Raw genomic sequence first — 20,137 nt, 5'->3', positions numbered from 1 at the left:
AAATAATACATATAGTATATTGCCACTGTTCTTGCTTTAGGCCATGATTTATGTCTTAAAGGAATTAAGAAAAGTGAATTATATTTTTCGTCATTTATTTCATTTCCAGCACTCTTCTTTATGTATATCCAAATTTTTGTCTGGTGTCACATTCCTTCTGCTTGAATAGCATTCCTTAGGATTTATTTTAGCACAGACCTCTGGCAACACATTTTCTTATTTTTTATTTTCTGGAAAAGTCATTAATTCTTCTTCATATTTTAAAGAAATTAGTGTGTGTACAAAATTCTGATAGGTTTTTTTTTCTTCCAACATTTAAAAAATATGACTCATTTTACCTCATGATTTGCAGTTTCTGATAAAAATCTCCTGTTATTCTTAGATTTGTTCCTCTGTAGATAATCTTTCTTTTGTTTCTCTGGCTGCCTAGAAGATTTTCTCTTTGCCCATGGTTTCCAGTAGTTTGAATATAATGCACTTATATTTGGGTATTTTGTGCATTTAAAAAAAAAAATATTTTATTTATTTATTTGAGAGAGAGAGAGAGAGCTCATGCAAGTTGAGGGAGGAGCAGAGGGAGAGGGACAAGCAGATCCAACACTGAGTGGGAAGCCCAATGCCAGGCTCAATCCTACAACCCTGAGATCATGACCTGAGCCAAAATCATAGAGTCGGAGGCTCAACAGACTGAACCACTCAGGTACTCAGTGTATTTGTTTTTAACCTGATTGATATCCTCTGAGTTTCTTGGATCTGTCGACTGGAATCTTTGATTAATTTTGGAAAATTATTGGCCATTATTTCTTTTTTTTTAAAGATTTATTTATTTGAGAGAGAGAGAATGCAAGCAAGCAGTCTACTTATATCATATTTTAGTTAGATCCATAGTCAGTTACATTATTATGACCATATAAATGTTATTTCAGGAGAGCTTATCTGTTCCCAAATGTCAAATTCTCCTTTTAATACATTAAAACACATCACACTTTCTACCAGAATTGTATCCCAGAGCCTTCTGACCCGCTCTAATCTTTACTAGTTACTTTACTAGGCACTGTTCTTCTTCTGGGTTAAAAGGGGATCCTCCCTCCCTCTATTATTGGATCTGTTAGCTGGATTCAGTATTCCCTATTTCATGGTGTGCTTCTTGGTTTGATAGAACACCTTCTTCCATATCTCCCTGACAAAGAACATATGCAGGATACAATTGTTCAGAGCCTGAATGTTTGAAAATGTATTTGGTTTATTCCTCCATTTGACTGAGAGTTTTAATATATGATTATTAGCAATAATAATAAAATATTAATATTAATAATATTCTTTCTAAAGAGAGAATCTCCAGCAGACTCCCCAGTGAGTGTGGAGCCCACCTGGGGCTCGATCTCATGACCCTGACATCATGCATGATCTGAACTGAAATTAAAAAGTCACATGCTTAACTGACTGAGCCACCCAGGCACCCTCGTCTTTATTTCTTCTTAAGAACAGGTATTTTGGGTCCTACTCACTTTCTTCTCTGCTGGGATTCCAATTACACATATGTTAGACTTTTGTTATTGTTCCACAGATCTTAAGTGCTCTGTTCTGCTTCCCCTTTCCCTCTTCTTTGTCCTCCTTTTTCAGTTTGGGTGATTTTTATCTATCTATCTTCAAGTACATTGATTTCTCCCATGGCTGTATTGATTCTACTGATGACTCAAGCAGACATTGGAGGCATCCTTCATCTCTCTTGAAGTGATTTTTTTTTCTTAGCATTTCCATTTCATTCTTTTAGTTTCCATCTCTCTCCTAATATTACCCATCTTATCACGCATATTATACACCTTTTCCGCTAGATCCTTTGACATATTCATCATTTTAAATTTCCTGCCCAATAGTTCCAACATCTTTGTTATATCTTAGTCTAGTCTGTCCATTATTTTGTCTTCTGAAATCATGTTGTATTTTCTCTCACTTTTTTGTAGGCCCTGTAGTTTTTGTCGAAACCTAAGGAAGTAGATTTTATGCATGGAAATGGGCATACCTTTTTATTCTGCTAGGCCTTTAGTTGCGGGGGGGGGGGGCACTGAGCGAATTTAGTCAGAAATTTAAATAGCTGTGGAGGATGTTATTGCTAAGGTCACACTCCGTGCACCATGTGTTTCAAATTCCCATAGAAGGACGTTGTATTTAGGGTGGTGGCTAGTTTGCCAGAAGCTCTTCCTCACCCTCACCTTTAGGTCTTTCCTTTTTCCTTTCTGCTTACCCTTGCCCCTCTCCAGGCAGTGGACTGCTACTAGCTGTTGATTTTTAGGCTGCGTTTTAGGGGTTGAGAGAAATGTTTACTCTTGCTCTAAAATTAAGCCTCAGTTTTAGGCATGAACTGAGTCACTGGATTGCAAGGGTGGGGTCTTCTTGGTGATGAAGAAGACCCAGCTCCCAGCTGTGGAAGACCTCTGTAATGGTCTAGGATAGAAGTGTTCTTGCCCCTCCCTCAGAGAGATTTCTTCATTCCCTTCCACCAGCTGTAATGGGTCTTCACTATACCCTAAAGTGCAATCAGGGTTGCTGCCCTCTCCAGCAGCTTCAGAGTTCCGTTCCTTAGAAACGAAATAGAAAAGAAGGACCCAGCCAGGTCCTCATGACCTTTCTACTGTGGCTGCTCTTCCCCTTCCCCAGGCCCCAGATTGGCTTCTATCAGGACTCACTTGGCTGTCACTGTTTCGGTGAGCACATCTTGAGGTCTATGGAGCAGAGTCTGAAAGCAGTGCTACTTCCACTGTTTTCTTCTGTTTCCAGGCATCCTGTATTCTCATGCTTTCCCATACTTGGCCTTAAGCAATTTGTTGAAGATTTTGGCAGACTTTTTCTTACCAGCTTGTGCAGTGTCTGCTAAGATCTGCATTAGTGAAACCTAATTGCCCCTGTGCTGTCTCTCCTTAGAGGTACCTGTGTTTCCTTAGGGTTTGGATTAATTGGTTGCCCTGTGATCTCAGATTTGTGATAGCTTCATAAAAACTGATTTTTTTCATGTTAACTTTATGTGTGTGTGGTTGTTTTAAGGTTGAGAGAGAATCTCTTTCTATTGCTCTATGTACTCCATATACATAATCATCTCAGATGATTATGAAGCAAGATGGTTGCTTCTGGCTTTCTTGCCCTTGCCCTTATTTCTGGTTCCACATCTGACTTTGGCATCTTTGGTTTTACAGCCCTCTGGTCCCGTCTCCAGGCTTGCTGGGCTCAGCATCCACACATGAGCTTATCCACTTCTTCAGTTTTACGTACCATCTCTGGTCTCACTCAAGAACTCTGTCAGCATGGCTAACATCAACAACGTAAGAAACAGCAGGTGTTGGAGAGGACGTGGGGGAAAAGGGAACCCTCGTGCACTGGTGTTGGGAATGCAAGCTGGTGCAGCCACTGCAGAAACAGTGACGTTTCTCAGAAAGTTAAAAGTAGGGGGCGCCTGGGTGACTCAGTGGGTTAAGCCTCTGCCTTCGGCTCGGGTCATGATCTCAGGGTCCTGGGATCGAGCCCCGCATGGGGCTCTCTGCTCTGCAGGGAGCCTGCTTCTCCATCTCTCTCTGCCTGCTTGTGATCTCTGTCAAATAAATAAATAAAAAAAAGAAAGGTAGAACTACCTTACGATCCAGCCATCATACTACTGGGTATTTACCCAAAGAATATAAGAACACTAATTCAAAGGGTTACATGCACCCTTACCTTTATAATAGCATTATTAACAGTAGCCAGGATATGGAAGCTGCCAAAGGTTCCACTGATTTATGAATGGATAAAGAGGATGTGGCAAAAATACACAGTGGAATATTATTCAGCCATAAGAAGAATGAATTGTTTATTTTAAGGAAGGGTTTCATTTTATAGGATCAAATTTATTGCATTATGTTTTATTTTATTTATTCTATTGCTTTTAATTTAAATTCTATTGCTTTCAGTTATTTTTCTAAAAATCTGATAAATAGCCATATTTGCTGCTTATTTTTCCATTTATAGTGTTGTTTTCCACCTGAAGCTTATTTTGTTCGAGTGTGGCTCTGAATTCTTCTTCTAAATCTTAATTAATGAAATATTATCTTTATGAAATATTCCCTCATTACCCATTATTTTGTAAGACTGAAGTATATTTTAAGTTTTATATGTAAAAATATCAGGTTTTGGATTTTTACTCTATCCTGTTATTCTAAAAATTATTTTACCAATATTTAGTGTTTTAATAATATTGTGGTCAAATCTTTGGCACTGTCTAGTGCTGTCTACTTATACTCAACATATTTTTTTAAATATTTTATTTATTTATTTGACAGATGAAGATCACAAGTAGGCAGAGAGGCAGGCAGAGAGAGAGGAGGAAGCAGGCTCTCCACTGAGCAGAGAGCCCGATGCAGGGCTTGATCCCAGGACTCTGGGATCATGACTGGAGCCGAAGAGGCTTTAACCCACTGAGCCTCCCAGGTGCCCCAGCTCAACATATTTTTAAATATACACACACATACACCTACACAAATAGTGTTTCAAATATTTTTTAACAACTTTACTGAGATACAGTTTGCATACAGCTCACCCATATAAAGTGTATAACTCAATGTGTTTTAGCATATTCACAAATATGGGCAATTATCATCAGAGTCAATTTTAGAACCTTTTAATCACTCCAAAAAGAAACCCATGTTCTTAGCTGTCATCTCCCTAACAAGTCACCAACCCCTCAACGTTCTGACCCTAGTCAACTACTAATCTGATTTCTGTCACTACAGATACTCCTGTTCTGCACATTTCATATGAACAGAAGCATGTAATACATGGTCTTTTTGACTGGTTTCTTTTTTTCCAGCTTCATTGATATATAAATGACATATAACATTGTGTAAGTTCAAAGTGTACAACATGATGATTTGATATATGTAAATATTATGAAATGATTGCCACAATAAGGTTAATTACATCAATCACCTCATATAGTTACCTCTGTGTGTGTGGGCAGGAGTGAGAATATTTAAAATCTACTCTCTCTGCAACTTTCAAGTATACCATACAGTACTGTTAAGTATAGTCACCATTTTATACATTAAATCCCCAGAACTTACTCATTTTATATCTAGAAGTCTGTTCCCTTTGACTAACACTTCCCCCACTTCCCCTCCTCCACAAGCCCCTGGAAACCATCAACCTATTCTTTTTTTCCTGTTGAGTTCAGCTTTTTTAGATTCCACATACAAGTGAAATTATTCAGTATATTTCTTTCTAGGTTTAACTTATATCACTAAGCTTAATGCCCTCCTGGTACATTCTTGTGGTCACAAATGGCAGGATCCTCTTCTTTTTTATGGCTGAGTAATATTCCATTATATATGGAATGTCACTGGAATTTTGATAGGGATGCATTGAATCTGTAGGTGGTTTTGGGTAGTATGGACATTTTAACAATATCAATTCTTCCAATCCATGAACACAGGGTACCTTTCCATTTATTGATGTCTTTTTCCATTTCTTTCATCAATGTCATTCAGATTTCAGCATACACAAAACTCCTTGGTTAAATTTATTTATTTTTTCACCTCCTGGGTTAAATTTATCCCTAAGTATTTTATTGTTTTTGATACTACAATGAATGGACTTCATTTCTTTTTCAGATAGTTCATTGTTCATGTATAGAAACAAATTTTTGTGTGTCTTCTTTCACTTAATATGATGTTTTCAAGTTTCATCAATGTTGTAGCATGTATCAGAACTTAATTTCTTTTCACAGCCAAATAATATTCCACTGTGTGGATCTACCCTTTTTATTCAATCATCAATAAATTGAAATTTGGATTATTGCCACCTTTTGGCCATTATAATGCTGCTATAAACATTTGTATACGAGTTTCTGGATGAGTTATGTTTTCATTTCTCCTTGGTACATATCTAGGAGTAGAATTGCTGGGTCATATGTTAACTCTTGTGTAATCATTGAAGGAATTGACAGATAGTTTTCCAAAGTGGCTATGTGCTCTTTTACATTCCTGCCAGCTGTTTATAAAAGTTCCAATTTTTTCTCATCCTTACCATCTCTTGTTATTTTCTGACATTTTGATTCTAGCCATCCTAGTAAATATGAAATGGTATCTTATGGTGCTTTTGATTTGCATCTTCCTGATGGCTAATGATATTAGGCACCTTTTCTTGTGCTTACTGGCCATTTATATGTCTGTTCAGATTCTTTGCCCAGTTTTAATTGGATTTTCTTTTTGTTATTGAGTTATTAGAGTTCTTTATCTATTCTTGATACAAGCCTCTTATCAGATACATGATTTGATAAATGTGTGTACCATTTTATTTGGCCAGTTTTAGTATCTATCTACATGATCACCATCTCTTTTTAGACACATTTTCTATATTCAAGTTAACTTCAAGCATGCTTTGTGATTAAATACTTCAAATTAAATGCATTGGATGCATATTTAGTATTAGTCTCTTATTAACATTTCTATTAGATTCATGCATACTGTACACAGCCATCACAGGGACAAGCTATATTGTGGTGGTAATGGGTAGGAGGGGATAGCTCTGGGGCTAGAAGTTCTGGGTTCTAATACTGGTTCCACTACTTTCTAGTTATGTTACTTAGGATGTTACTTCACCTCACTAAGTCTTAATTTCCCTCATCTGTAAAATGAGGTTAAGGATAATACATATATGTATTATGGTAAAGTGATAGTGATTAAATTAGGCAAATGTAGTAATGACTTAACCATAACTTCAGACAAAAATATCAACAGCTATTATGTTTATTATTGTTGTTATTATCATGTTTACTTTGTTCCAAGTAATGTATATATTTTATAAATATCCTTTAATTTAATCTTCAGAACAACTATATGAAGTTGATATTATCATTGATATTTTCCTTCTCTTAATATGCATATACAATTTTAAAATATCATTGTTATATAATCAAAAGAAGCACATTCAATAACTATTGCCTACTTAAAGAAAAGTACTAGATTAGAATATCTGTAAGACATATTTAAATTTTGTTTCTCATGATCTTGGTTTATTTACCTGGTCTTGTGAATTCATTACTTAAACACAGTATGACTTAAAGGAATACTTCATTTGTTTAATAAAGAATATTGACAGTATTTGTTTTGGCTTCCTATTAAATTCTTCAGCGAACATTCACATTTTTTATTTATATAGATTTTCACAGTCTTTACTAAACACATTTTAGTGATTTATATTCACTCATCACTTAAGTGAAATAAATGTTAAATGATTAACTTAAAGGTTTATTTTAAAAAGTGGCCATATGAAAATATTTCGGGAGACAGAAGTTTTGGAACAGCACATGGTCAAAGAGAAAGAAGGAAAAAGCTTTGTGGTATGTAGTATTAAATTCCACTGTCCCTGAAAACAGACATCAAGCCCCTTATGCTTGCTCTATTTATAATTTATAGATAGCAATGGAGAGCCAATTACAGAAACATATTTTGGAGGGCTGCTAGAAATTCGTATAGTCAATTTTAATTATAACCAGATACATTAATGTATCTACAGGCTATTTTGCTTTTGGAAAAATAATGTATATGCTCCGACTCAACAATTTCTTATTGGAGCACCGAACAGTGAGCTGAATGCTATCATATCACTGTCATATTATTTCATTTATTCCCAATAACAATGCACAAAGGTTGGTTTATTATTACTTTTATTATATACGAAACAGAAAACAGAAATTTAAAGAAGTCACACGTCTTGACAAAAATTCTTCAGCTTCAAATATTTAAGGAAAATCTATTCTGTTATTTCTCCACCAGGAGGTGATGAAGTCTTAATTAGTGAGTAGAATGCCCCCCTCCCTTTTTCCCACTTTTCGGTCACTTTTAGTTTAGGAGGAAACGATTTCTCTTTCATCCTCAAATAATCCAATTTTTTCTCTCTCTGGTATGCTATAGTAGTGGTTCTCCAAGTATGGACTTGGATTGGCAGCAGTAGTATTACCTGCAAACTTGCTAAAAATGTAAATATTCCTCACCAACTGAATCAGAAATGAAGGTGGGGCTATGTGGCTATAGAAATTGCTCTACAGAGATCACTCTGTAGAAGTTGATCGATATGATCACTGTCATTCTTAATTCCAAATTTGTTGACCTTAGTCCTCAGGAAACTTTCCTCTTTGGTGACACTTAGTAGAAATCACCACTATCTTAATCTTGAAACTGTCTTATTTTGTTTTCTAGAACACATTTTTATCTGATCACTGTTTCTGAGATATCCTCACTAGCTCTCCTCTTTATTCCTTAGTAAGATTTCCCAAGGTTCCTAAATTCTCTTTTCACTTCTGTTCATGCTTTTGATTATTCATTCCATCAACTCCCACAGGTTCAAGCCTCACAGATGCTGCTATCTCCTACAAATTCCTATCTCCTCCCTAGACCTTTCTAGTAGTCAAATTCTTTAGTCATTAATTCAGCATACTTTTGTTACTATGCAGAAGCCACTATACTGAGCACTACTGAGCATCACTGAGCACCATTTGCTAAGTATAGCAGAGGAAAAAAACATTAAACTTTGATGTCTCTTAGGCATTATCCTAACATGCTCTGATGCACTAAAGTTACCCTTCTCTCTAAAATTGATTTTCCTTTTGAGTCTGATATCAGTATCATTACCCACATTGGAACGGACTCCTCTCTTTCCCTCATCCCACACATATAACCAACACCCTCCAAGTCTTCATGTTTCTTTAAAAACGTATCTCACAAGCATCTCTCTCCCTCATGGCCAATATTTTGAGTCCTGTTCTCATTGATATTGTAGTAGATTATAGTATATAATCATAGTATATAATAAACTGCAGTAGATTCCTATGATTCTTTCCCATTCAATATATCTTTTCACAGTGTTGTCTGATTTATTTCCCTAAGATTAGAGTGTTCAGCTAAGAATCACACAAATAACCATAAGAGACTCTTAATCATAGCAAACTGAGGGTTGCTGGAGGGCGTGGAGGTGGGGGGATGGACATTAAGGAGGGCACATGATGTAATGAGCACTGGGTGTTATATAAGACTGATGAATCACTGACCTTTACCTCTGAAACCAATAACACATTATATGTTAATTAATTTAATTAAAATGAAAATTACAAAAAAGAATCACACAAATAAACAAATAACACACTTCAATGCTTCCAACTTCCCACAAAGACCAAAATCTTCAAATAAAACATTTGAAGTCCTTCTAAATGTGGCTTCAGATTCCCTTTCTAGCTACATGTTCCAGCTTTCCTGTGCTACTGTCCCAATATGCTCTGCCAAGTTACTCTGCCATGACTCTCCTGAGCTGCGTCCCTACAAGTGACTTGATCAGCACTTCTGCCTGTGGTAGTATCCCACATCAGGACCCAGGTCCAATGTCACCTTCTCCATGAAGCCTTCCCCACTTCTCCTAACAGCCCCACTCCAACACCAGACAAAGTAGTAGCTCCCTCTTTCATGCTCCTGTAATACTTTGTTGATATCATTAACAATGTCCCACTGGATTTTAAACAACTCGGGAGCAAGAATTTTACTGATTTATCTGTGTATGCCTGGCATCTAGCTCAGTACTCGGCGCATTAGCAAGTGTTTAATAAATGGATGTGGAATTGATCTACCCAGTTTTAATATGTTTGATTTCCATGTTGCAGCTATCTGGAGGCAGGAAAAGTTGTGAAACAGATTGCTCTACCTTCTAGATGCAGGCCTTTTGAAAGTAGGGAGAGGCGGAGCCAACAAGGTAAGCAATCCTATAAACACGGTCCTAATAAGCAGGTAGTTGTGATCTCCTAGATGTTGGCACATACAATCATAGCTTTTTGTGGTGATCCTTGTTTTTTTTTTTTAAGATTTTATTTATTTGTTTGAGAGAGAGCAAGAGCAGGGAGAGAGGCAGAGGCAGAGGGAGAAGCCGACACACTGGTGAGCAGAGAGCCCAATGCAGGACTTGATCCTAGAGTCCTGGGATCATGACTTGAGCTGAAGGAAGAGGCTAAACTACCGAGCCAGCCAGGTGTCCTGATTCTTATTAATCATACAAAGATTAAATCACATTTTAAATTCTCATCTTAAGAATTCAGAAAGTAGATTTTTATTTATTTAGGGAGGAGTCAAGATGGCGGAGAAGTAGCAGGCTGAGACTACTTTGGGTAGCGGGAGATCAGCTAAATAGCTTATCTAAAGATTGCAAACACCTACAAATCCAACGGGAGATTGAAGAGAAGAAGAACAGCAATTCCAGAAACAGAAAATCAACCACTTTCTGCAAGGTAGGACTGGCGGAGAAGTGAATCCAAAGCGACGGGAAGATAGACCGCGGGGGGAGGGGCCGGCTCCCGGCGAGCGGCAGAGCAACGGAGCAAAATCAGGACTTTTAAAAGTCTGTTCGCTGAGGGACATCGCTCCAGAGGCTTAACTGGGGTGAAGCCCAGGCGGGGTAAGCGCGGCCTCAGGTCCCGCAGGGTCGCAGAAGGATCGGGGGTGTCTCAGTGTCGCAGAGCTTACCGGTATTAGAACGGGGAAGCCGGCTGCAGAGACAGAGCCGAGGAGTGACTCTCAGCTCAGGGTTGCCTTGAACCAGTCGCAGGCTCGGTCAGCTCGGAGCGCGGCCGGAGGCCAGGGTGACGGGAGTCATTTGGCGCTGTTCTCTGAGGGCGCACTGAGGAGTGGGGCCCCGGGCTCTCGGCTCCTCCGGGCCGGAGACCGGGAGGCCGCCATCTTTATTCCCGTCCTCCAGACTCTACGGAAAGCGCTCAGGGAACAAAAGCTCCCGAAAGCGAACCCGAGCGGATGACTCAGCGCGGCCCCGGGTAAGGGCGGTGCAACTCCGCCTGGGGCGAAGACGCTTGAGAATCACTACAACAGGCCCCTCCCCCAGAAGATCAACGGGAAACCCAGCCAGGACCAAGTTCACCTACCAAGGAGAACGGCGGAATTCCAGAGGAGAAGAAAGCAAAGCACGGAACTCATGGCTTTCTCGCCATGATTTTTTAGCCTTGCAGTTAATTTAATTTTTTTTTTCTTTTTCAATTTTTTTTTCTTTTTCTCTTCTTCTGCTAAATTTTTTTAACTTTTACCATTTTCTTTTTTTTAACGTTTTTTAAATAGTTTATCTAATATATATATATTTTTTCCTCTTTTTATATTTTTTCTTTATCGGCTTTCTTTTTTTTAATAGTTTTTTTTTTTTCTTTCTGAACCCCTTTTTATCCCCTTTCTCCCCCCTCACATTCAGGATCTCTTCTGATTTGGCTAAAGCATATTTTCCTGGGGTTGTTGCCACCCTTTTAGTATTTTACTTGCTCCTTCATAAACTCTTATCTGGACAAAATGACAAAGCGGAAAAATTCACAACAAAAAAAAGAACAAGAGGCAATACCAAAGGCTAGGGACCTAATCAATACAGACATTGGTAATATGTCAGATATAGAGTTCAGAATGATGATTCTCAAGGTTCTAGCCGGGCTTGAAAAAGGCATGGAAGATATTAAAGCAACCCTCTCGGGAGATATAAAAGCCCTTTCTGGAGAAATAAAAGAACTAAAATCTAACCAAGTTGAAATCAAAAAAGCTATTAATGAGGTGCAATCAAAAATGGAGGCTCTCACTGCTAGGATAAATGAGGCAGAAGAAAGAATTAGCGATATAGAAGACCAAATGACAGAGAATAAAGAAGCTGAGCAAAAGAGGGACAAACAGCTACTGGACCACGAGGGGAGAATTCGAGAGATAAGTGACACCATAAGACGAAACAACATTAGAATAATTGGGATTCCAGAAGAAGAGGAAACAGAGAGGGGAGCAGAAGGTATATTGGAGAGAATTATTGGAGAGAATTTCCCCAATATGGCAAAGGGAACAAGCATCAAAATCCAGGAGGTTCAGAGAACCCCCCTCAAAATCAATAAGAATAGGTCTTCACCCCGTCACCTAATAGTAAAATTGACAAGTCTTAGTGACAAAGAAAAGATCCTGAAAGCAGCCCGGGAAAAGAAGTCTGTAACGTACAATGGTAAAAATATTAGATTGGCAGCAGACTTATCCACAGAGACCTGGCAGGCCAGAAAGAGCTGGCATGATATATTCAGAGTACTAAATGAGAAAAACATGCAGCCAAGAATACTATATCCAGCTAGGCTATCATTGAAAATAGACGGAGAGATTAAAAGCTTCCAGGACAAACAAAAACTGAAAGAATTTGCAAATACCAAACCAGCTCTACAGGAAATATTGAAAGGGGTCCTCTAAGCAAAGAGAGACCCTCAAAGTAGTAGATCAGAAAGAAACAGAGACAATATACAATAACAGTCACCTTACAGGCAATACAATGGCACTAAATTCATATCTCTCAATACTTACCCTGAATGTTAATGGGCTAAATGCCCCAATCAAAAGACACAGGGTATCAGAATGGATAAAAAAACCAAAACCATCTATATGTTGCCTACAAGAAACTCATCTTACACCCGAAGACACCTCCAGGTTTAAAGTGAGGGGGTGGAAAAGAATTTACCATGCTAATGGACATCAGAAGAAAGCAGGAGTGGCAATCCTTATATCAGATCAATTAGATTTTAAGCCAAAGACTATAATAAGAGATGAGGAAGGACACTATATCATACTCAAAGGAACTGTCCAACAAGAAGATCTAACAATTTTAAATATCTATGCCCCTAACGTGGGAGCAGCCAACTATATAAACCAATTAATAACAAAATCAAAGAAACACATCGACAAGAATACAATAATAGTAGGGGATTTTAACACTCCCCTCACTGAAATGGACAGATCATCCAAGCAAAAGATCAACAAGGAAATCAAGGCCTTAAATGACACACTGGACCAGATGGACATCACAGATATATTCAGAACATTTCATCCCAAAGCAAGAGAATACACATTCTTCTCTAGTGCACATGGAACATTCTCCAGAATAGATCACATTCTTGGTCCTAAATCAAGTCTCAACCGGTATCAAAAGATTGGGATCATTCCCTGCATATTTTCAGACCACAATGCTCTAAAGCTAGAACTCAATCACAAGAGGAAATTTGGAAAGAGCCCAAATACATGGAGACTAAACAGCATCCTTCTAAAGAATGAATGGGTCAACCAGGAAATCAAAGAAGAATTGAAAAAATTTATGGAAACAAATGATAATGAAAACACAACAGTTCAGAATCTGTGGGACACAACAAAGGCAGTCCTGAGAGGAAAATATATAGCGGTACAAGCCTTTCTCAAGAAACAAGAAAGGTCTCAGGTACACAACCTAACCCTACACCTAAAGGAGCTGGAGAAAGAACAAGAAAGAAACCCTAAACCCAGCAGGAGAAGAGAAATCATAAAGATCAGAGCAGAAATCAATGAAATAGAAACCAAAAAAACAATAGAACAAATCAACGAAACTAGGAGCTGGTTCTTTGAAAGAATTAATAAGATTGATAAACCCCTGGCCAGACTTATCAAAAAGAAAAGAGAGAGGACCCAAATAAATAAAATCATGAATGAAAGAGGAGAGATCACAACGAACACCAAAGAAATACAGACAATTATAAGAACATACTATGAGCAACTCTACGCCAACAAATTTGACAATCTGGAAGAAATGGATGCATTCCTAGAGGCATATAAACTACCACAACTGAACCAGGAAGAAATAGAAAGGCTGAACAGACCCATAACCAGTAAGGAGATTGAAACAGTCATCAAAAATCTCCAAACAAACAAAAGCCCAGGGCCAGATGGCTTCCCGGGGGAATTCTACCAAACATTTAAAGAAGAACTAATTCCTATTCTCCTGAAACTGTTCCAAAAAATAGCAATAGAAGGAAAACTTCCAAACTCATTTTATGAGGCCAGCATCACCTTGATCCCAAAACCAGACAAGGATCCCAACAAAAAAGAGAACTACAGACCAATATCCTTGATGAACACAGATGCAAAAATTCTCGCCAAAATACTAGCCAATAGGATTCAACAGTACATTAAAAGGATTATTCACCACGACCAAGTGGGATTTATTCCAGGGCTGCAAGGCTGGTTCAACATCCGCAAATCAATCAATGTGATACAACACATTAATAAAAGAAAGAACAAGAACCATATGATACTCTCCATAGATGCTGAAAAAGCATTTGACAAAGTACAGCATCCCTTCCTGATCAAAACTCTTCAAAGTGTAGGGATAGACGGCACATACCTCAATATTATCAAAGCCATCTATGAAAAACCCACCGCAAATATCATTCTCAATGGAGAAAAACTGAAAGCTTTTCTAACCGCTAAGGTCAGGAACACGGCAGGGATGTCCGTTATCACCACTGCTATTCAACATAGTACTAGAAGTCCTAGCCTCAGCAATCAGACAACAAAAGGAAATTAAAGGCATCCAAATCAGCAAAGAAGAAGTCAAACTATCACTCTTCGCAGATGATATGATACTATATGTGGAAAACCCAAAAGACTCCACTCCAAAACTGCTAGAACTTGTACAGGAATTCAGTAAAGTGTCAGGATATAAAATCAATGCACAGAAATCAGTTGCATTTCTCTACACCAACAACAAGACAGAAGAAAGAGAAATTAAGGAGTACATCCCATTTACAATTGCACCCAAAACTATAAGATACCTAGGAATAAACCTAACCAAAGAGACTAAGAATCTATACTCAGAAAACTATAAAGTACTCATGAAAGAAATGGAGGAAGACACAGAGAAATGGAAAAATGTTCCATGCTCCTGGATTGGAAGAATAAATATTGTGAAAATGTCTATGCTACCTAAAGCAATCTACACATTTAATGCAATTCCTATCAAAGTACCATCCATTTTTTTCAAAGAAATGGAACAAAGAATCCTAAAATTTATATGGAACCAGAAAAGACCTCGAATAGCCAAAGGAATATTGAAAAAGAAAGCCAAAGTTGGTGGCATCACAATTCCGGACTTCAAGCTCTATTACAAAGCTGTCATCATCAAGACAGCATGGTACTGGCACAAAAACAGACACATAGATCAATGGAACAGAATAGAGAGCCCAGAAATGGACCCTCAACTCTATGGTCAACTCATCTTCGACAAAGCAGGAAAGAATGTCCAATGGAACAAAGACAGCCTCTTCAATAAATGGTGTTGGGAAAATTGGACAGCCACATGCAGAAAAATGAAATTGGATCATTTCCTTACACCACACACGAAAATAGACTCAAAATGGATGAAGGATCTCAATATGAGAAAGGAATCCATCAAAATCCTCGAGGAGAACACAGGCAGCAACCTCTTCGACGTCAGCCACAGCAACATCTTCCTAGGAACATCACCAAAGGCAAGGGAAGCAAGGGCAAAAATGAACTTTTGGGATTTTATCAAGATCAAAAGCTTTTGCACAGCAAAGGAAACAGTTAAAAAAACCAAAAGACAACTGACAGAATGGGAGAAGATATTTGCAAATGACATATCAGATAAAGGGCTAGTGTCCAAAATCTATAAAGAACTTAGCAAACTCAACACCCAAAGAACAAATAATCCAATCAAGAAATGGGCAGAGGACATGAACAGACATTTCTGCAAAGAAGACATCCAGATGGCCAACAGACACATGAAAAAGTGCTCCACATCACTCGGCATCAGGGAAATACAAATCAAAACCATAATGAGATATCACCTCACACCAGTCAGAATGGCTAAAATTAACAAGTCAGGAAATGACAGATGCTGGCGAGGATGCGGAGAAAGGGGAACCCTCCTACACTGTTGGTGGGAATGCAAGCTGGTGCAACCACTCTGGAAAACAGCATGGAGGTTCCTCAAAATGTTGAAAATAGAACTACCCTATGACCCTGCAATTGCACTGCTGGGTATTTACCCTAAAGATACAAACATAGTGATCCGATGGGGCACATGCACCCGAATGTTTATAGCAGCAATGTCTACAATAGCCAAACTATGGAAAGAACCTAGATGTCCATCTACAGACGAATGGATAAAGAAGATGTGGTATATATACACAATGGAATACTATGCAGCCATCAAAAGAAATGAAATCTTGCCATTTGCGACGACGTGGATGGAACTAGAGGGTATCATGCTTAGCGAAATAAGTCAATCGGAGAAAGACAACTATCATATGATCTCCCTGATATGAGGGAGAGGAGATGCAACATGGGGGGTCGAGGGGATAGGAGAAGAGTAAATGAAACAAGATGGGATTGGGAGGGAGACAAACCATAAGTGACTCTTAATCTCACAAAACAAACTGAGGGTTGATGGGGCGAGGGGGTTGGGAGAGGGGGTGGGGTTATGGATATCGGGGAGGGTATGTGCTATGGTGAGTGTTGTGAAGTGTGTAAACCTGGCGATTCGCAGACCTGTACCCCTGGGGATAAAAATATATGTTTATAAAGCTGTAAAAAAAAAAAAGAAAGAAAGAAAGGATGAATCCCCAAGTTTTGTAGCAACATGGATGGGACTGGAAGAGATTATGCTGAGTGAAATAAGGTCAAGCAGAGAGAGTCAATTATCATATGGTTTCACTTATTTGTGGAGCATAACAAATAGCATGTAGGACAAGGGGAGATGGAGAGGAGAAGGGAGTTGAGGGAAATTGGAAGGGGAGGTGAACCATGAGAGACTATGGACTCTGAAAAACGATCTGAGAATTTTGAAGGGGTGGGGGGTGGGAGGTTGGGGGCACCAGGTGGTGGGTATTGGAGAGGGCACGGATTGCATGGAGCACTGGGTGTGGTGCAAAAATAATGAATACTGTTATGTTGAAAAAAAAAATTAAAAAAAAAAAAGAATTCAGAAAGTAAGCTATGTTTGTTAAATAAATAAAAAATATTAGGACTTTTAAATTGTAGTTACATTGCTTAGGATTGGGTTCAGCAAATAAATATCAAAATAACAGTCTTTAAATATACAGATCTATTGGGGCGCCTGGGTGGCTCAGTCGGTTAAGTGTCTGACTTTGGCTCATGTCATGATCTCAGGGTCCTGGGATCTCGCCGCGGGTCAGGATCCCCACTCAGTGGGGAGTCTGCATGTCCCTCTCCCTCTGCCCCTCCCCTTGCTCATGCTCTCTCTCTCAGATAAATAAAATCTTAAAAAATAAATAGTAAATAAAACTTAAAAAAAAAAAAAAGGTACAGAATCTTATTTCCTTCCTACATACCCGTTCTGATCTTACAGCCCAGTGTGGCACATGGAGTCCGTGAAGAAAGGGACATAGTTTCTAGCTGTCTTGTTGCTGGGCTTTTCAGGGCTTCCAATCCCAAGGCAGATACACATAGCAATGATGGAGCCCTAGCAATTGTGTCCATATTCTGGTTCTTTCCCTTTCAGGCTTCCCAGGAGGTGTCACACCATCTCTGCTTACATGCTACTGCCCAGAACTTAACAAATGACCACTCCCCATGACAAAGAACTGGGAAATGCAGTTTCTCTTCCACAGCTAGAGACTGTGGTTCTACCACCAAAGGGGAAGGACAAATGGAGATGGCAAGACAACCAGTATCTTCTTAACCAGCATTTTAAATTTCTCTTTTCTGAAGCATTGCCCATTATGCAGTTTCACAATCTCATCCTCTACCCATGACCCATAAAGGAAGCATCATAGTATGTGAAAGATGAGTTAACCTCCCACATCTGCATCAGTAAAATGTCAAATTAGAAAACAACTTTGAAAATACCTATTCTAGTGATAGTCCCTAAACTTATTTATTAGTTCAAAAAGAGAGATGATCAAAATCAAGAATAAACACTTTAAGATTTACAACACTGTGACATTTCTGAGATGTGCAAACCCAGGATTGATATAGTCATCTTGCTAAATTGAGTGTAGACCAGTTCAAGTGTCACCTAATTTATCTGGTAAGTCAGAAGTGGCACAAGCTGAGTGTATGTCATGTACACCAAGACCATGGGTCAGTCCTAAACGGATTGAAATGGAAAAAAAAAAAAAAAGAGTCCTTCATATAGAATTTGAAAAGCACTGGTCTACATCAATTTAAAGGAAGCACAGGGGCCAGAACCAGAGGTTCCTGGCTTCTAATCCAGCATCAACTGCCTTGGTCCTGCACTGCTCTCAGATGCTGGCACTGATGCCATCAACCCCCATTTCTGACCAATTGGGGAGCTCCAGAGCCACTTCTTAGCAGAGGTCTAAACCTACTGTGTGTGCTTCTGAAATGTGACCAGCCTCTCTGTGTCTGGACCACAGTATTCGTGACATGGAATCTATACACTTGGCTTCTGTGGGCCATTTCACACCCACCATTTGCCTCCATTCTTGTCCTAGCCTCAAAAGCCATTCTGGATCCTGCTCCAAACTGCATACACTATTGAAAACTATGATCTTAACTCTCACCCAGCTTTGAAAACCCCCATTGCCTAAAAATCACTACTGCAGTATGTTCTTTCTCACACACACACACACACACACACACACACACACACACACACACAATGAGGAAAGCAATGCAGACACAACCCACTTTCTTTTAAACCAATGGATGGTCACCCTCTACCGGTCTGACCCAGTTGTTAAATTCACTGAGCTATTGCTGAATTTTTTTTTGAAAGTTTAGTTTTGGTGATTGTTCACACCAGTAGTTTTCATAGATGATTTGATAAAGTAGCTCACTTATCAACTTCTCATGTGAGTCATATCTCAGATGCTGAAGCAGTTCTCTAAGGCTCAATTCAGATGTGAATGGATGAGCTTCCTTTTAAACACACTCTACAGCCTTTCCTATTTCTGCAAGTGAATAATCTGCCCCTGCCTCTACCTGTACCAGTGGAAAGTCTCTTTACCAATGCTCCTCCACGGGGTAAAGGATATAGGCCTGCTGGCTTCCTGCAATTGGTAATGTGGCAAATTGATTTTTAGACAAATGATCTAGTGTCTCCACCAAATGCCACATACTACTGGAGCTAAATTGTGTTTCTGTTCACACAGTAAATGATTTCAGCATCTGGAAGCAAATTTTTAGGGGAAAAAAAAGGTCTTTACTCAAATTATGCTTTTTACATATACTTGTGGTGCCAAATAGCTTACAAAAAACTATGACATCCATACCACTTCCACCCAAAAGTGTTGTTTCCTGTGCTGCAATAAAGAGTCCTGGCAGTTTGGGTGTAGACGATGGGTGGGGGACAGATGAAGAAGAGAGAGTTGAGAATGCAGAATGAAGGTCTCTTTTTGCCCTTACTTGAAGGAGCACCTCACCATTTTAACGCATTCTCAAATACACTGTGTCATCAGATCCACACCATCAGTTAATGGTTTTGCCAGGGGCCACCATGCTCTATTTTTCAGCTGAGGCAAAGGAGGCTCATAAAAGTTAAAGAACTGCCCCCCTCCCCGAAGTCACACAAGCAGTTAGTGAAAGGATCTGCACCAGGAACAACCTCTCAACTCTTACTCCTTTACTTGGCGCTGACTCCTACTTGGACATATTTTATACTTCCACCTAAAAGAATATCAGCCAAATACTTTTACCTATGTTTCCTTCAGGTATTTTCATTGGTTCACCTCAGACCATACTTTTCCTGACCTTTTAATACAATTTTTTTTTTTAATTTTTCACACAGTTCATGTGGCTATAAACTCTTGAAGGTGAAGGCCAGGGCTTCTCTGTGGTCAGCAGAGTTCACAACATGTCTCTGGTATTCAATGGATTTCCATTTAGTTCCTCTCTTTGGCTAGACCTTTCTTGGGTGCTTTAAACATGGCTGGTGAATATTAACTAAGCAAGTGGTTTTTTAAGGTTCTGGCAGAACTTCTAAGACCTGCTCACATGTAAGTTCAGGAATGAAAATAATATGTCAGGCTATAATAAACGCAACTGTTCTAAGGACAGATAACACAAAGGTTTTCTTTTTTTTTTCTAAGCTCTAAAGACTAGAAATACAGATCAATGTACAATGTCCATCATCTCCCCTAGAAGATGAATATTTCAAGTTTTCTTCTCTTAACTATACATCTCATCTGGAAAAATTTGAGCTGAGTGGTGTTGAACCAAATATCCTAAAATTGTATTACAAAAGCTGTTCAGTGAGAAGGTAAAATACAAAAGCGTGTTGGGAAAAGAACTTAACAATAAGGCTGAAGCCA

General features: G+C 38.8%; 1 protein-coding gene across 2 annotated transcripts in view; it reads right to left on the bottom strand.

Annotated features, from left to right (window-relative positions):
- Positions 1 to 20,137, bottom strand: part of LOC125102548 (uncharacterized) — a 93,517-nt gene that overhangs the window by 65,586 nt on the left and 7,794 nt on the right. The gene's annotated exons all lie outside the window — the stretch shown is intronic.

This window comes from Lutra lutra, chromosome 6 (genome assembly GCF_902655055.1).
Source record: "Lutra lutra chromosome 6, mLutLut1.2, whole genome shotgun sequence".
Taxonomy (NCBI): Eukaryota; Metazoa; Chordata; class Mammalia; order Carnivora; family Mustelidae; genus Lutra; species Lutra lutra.
Note: the sequence above shows the minus strand (reverse complement) of the source record. Positions and strands in the feature narration are given on the sequence as shown.